The sequence below is a fragment of the Montipora capricornis genome, chromosome 6, assembly GCF_036669925.1.
Source record: "Montipora capricornis isolate CH-2021 chromosome 6, ASM3666992v2, whole genome shotgun sequence".
NCBI classification, from domain to species: Eukaryota; Metazoa; Cnidaria; class Anthozoa; order Scleractinia; family Acroporidae; genus Montipora; species Montipora capricornis.
In genome coordinates, this window is record NC_090888.1 from 24,052,459 (window position 1) to 24,054,670 (window position 2,212).

The window sequence follows — 2,212 nt, forward strand, 5'->3', positions numbered from 1 at the left end:
ATCAGCCACCAACACGAGCCGCATAGAACAACAATCGACTCCTGATTTTGCCACCAATTTGACGGATTGCCCAACGACAACAGGCCATTTGCCTCTGGTTCGAAACGAGTATTGGTGCAATTCAAATGATAACGCGTTTGATTTGCATGAAAATCAACCACTCATTTCCATTTGAATGGTTGTACACCATGACTCCTTTTAAAACAAAGGCAAACAGCAACTTGGAAATGGAATAGTATCAGTGTCAGATGAATATCGCATGTGCCCGCGGCTTCAAATTAATTCACTCACGTCGGAAACCTTAAAAACGTTCGAGAGAAGAGATACTCAATGTCAGACAACACTGGACACGACTTTTGTGAATGGAGAGCTTCAAAGGTATTGTTATCAACTCAGTCGCACAGTTTAATACCGTACGTGAGCGGACGCGTACACTACCAAATAAAGGAACTAAACGAGGTACCAGACACTGCGTCTGACCACCTCAACGATCTGCTGTTGCTTCACAGAAGTGATGTCAGAAGTTGGTCTATGCCAAAAACTGCTTGAATTCTCAACGTAGTTCTACAAGTGACCACAAGTAGTAATCTCCGATTATTGACGTCCGATGGCATTCGAGGCCATTCTGTTAATGTGTCCCAACCACCGCCACCTCCCCTTTTTGATCTCAACTGTTAGTGGTGCTGTATTGGTTCTGCGGTAAAGGTCTTCATTAGAGACAGTTCTTGGCCAGAAAATCCTGAATATTCTCCTGAGACATCTTGGTTGGAATACATCTATCTTGTGGCATATGGATTGCAAGACCTTCCAAGACTAATTAATTAATTTAGTTTCTGTGCCAGTTTTTGAAGACCTCCAGATATTCCGAAGTGCTGCAAACGCCCCTCTTGCTTTGGCTAGTCTGTGTAGAACGTCTATTTCAGAATTTCCATCATTTGTTATCTTGCTGCCCAGATAGACAAATTCTTGCACTTCTTCGATGTTATTGTTGTCGATGGTAACCGGCTGATCTGATCTTGCATTGATCGTCATTAGCTTTGTTTTGTCGGTGTTGATGTTAAGTCCAATCTGTCTACCTATTGTGGCCACGTCATTAGTTTTCCCTTGGATATCTTGGTGACGATGAGCAAGCAACACAATGTCGTCCGCAAAGTCAAGATCTTCAAGGGTGTCCATTAGGGTCCATGTTATTCCTCTTCTGGCATTCATGGTTGCTTCCTTCATGAGCCAGTCTACACAGAAAGAGAAAAGGAGGGGAAAACACACAGCCTTGTTTTACCCCTGTCCGCATGGCAAATTCCTCTGTGAGATTGTTGCCACAGATGACTCTTGCACTTTAGTCACTATAAAGCACTTTGATGGTAGACACAAGCGTATCTGGGATGCCATAATGTCCAAGGTTTCTCAAAATAGTTGGGCGGTTAACGCTATCAAAGGCTTTGGTAAAGTCAATAAAGTTGGCATATGCTGTGCCTGACAACTCATTGCTCTGTTATACAATCTGCCGAAGAGTGAGAATTTGGTCGGCACAACCTCTGCCTTTTAAGAAGGTAAGTTATGGTCAAAATAACTACCCATTGTTTCAGAGGAATCGATACAACGTAAATAACTCCCTAAGAGGAGATGTGGTTACCAGTAAAATATCTAAACTCAGAGAGACAACAAAATAATGCCGACTACAAAAGTTAATAGACTGATAAACAATTCTCATTCTTTTTAATGCATGCTTCAACAGAACTTACGTATTGAAAATCTTATTTTCCTTTCGAGCGGTTTCCTCTTAAGTTTTACTTACGAATGGTCAACAACAAACGCACAAAATCAAACAAGCCTTTCGAAAGTCGAGTAAGACAGAGAAAGCTAAGTACAGGAAAACGCGTTTGAGCAACTTGCGTCCTCTCTTGTTGTGGCTTTGTGTGAAAGAAGGACCTAACATTTGGATAATTCTTAAAATAAGCAACCAAGCCAACTGCGAAACTGTTACAAAACTTAACAGAAAACCGCTAAGAGTTCAAGAAATCACAGCATGCAAGAAAACCTGACTTTCTAATATTTGTAGCTCAGTGAGCTGGCCTTTAAATGAAAGCGGGCTTGCCAGTGTCCTTGATAAAAAAATCTCCTTTAATTTTACATTTGAAGACGAGTTGACAATACAACACGATTCATGCATAAAAAAAAAAAAAAAAGGAAAGGAACGAGATCACTATCAACG

General features: G+C 41.1%; 1 protein-coding gene across 1 annotated transcript in view; it reads right to left on the minus strand.

Annotated features, from left to right (window-relative positions):
• Positions 1 to 1,733: 1,733 nt before the first annotated feature.
• LOC138050376 (AP-2 complex subunit mu-like) overlaps positions 1,734 to 2,212 on the minus strand; it is a 5,388-nt gene continuing 4,909 nt past the window's right edge. The window contains exon 4 of the mRNA XM_068896715.1: positions 1,734 to 2,212. This exon is cut by the window's right edge and continues 229 nt beyond it. The gene's annotated coding sequence lies outside the window, so the exon portion shown is untranslated.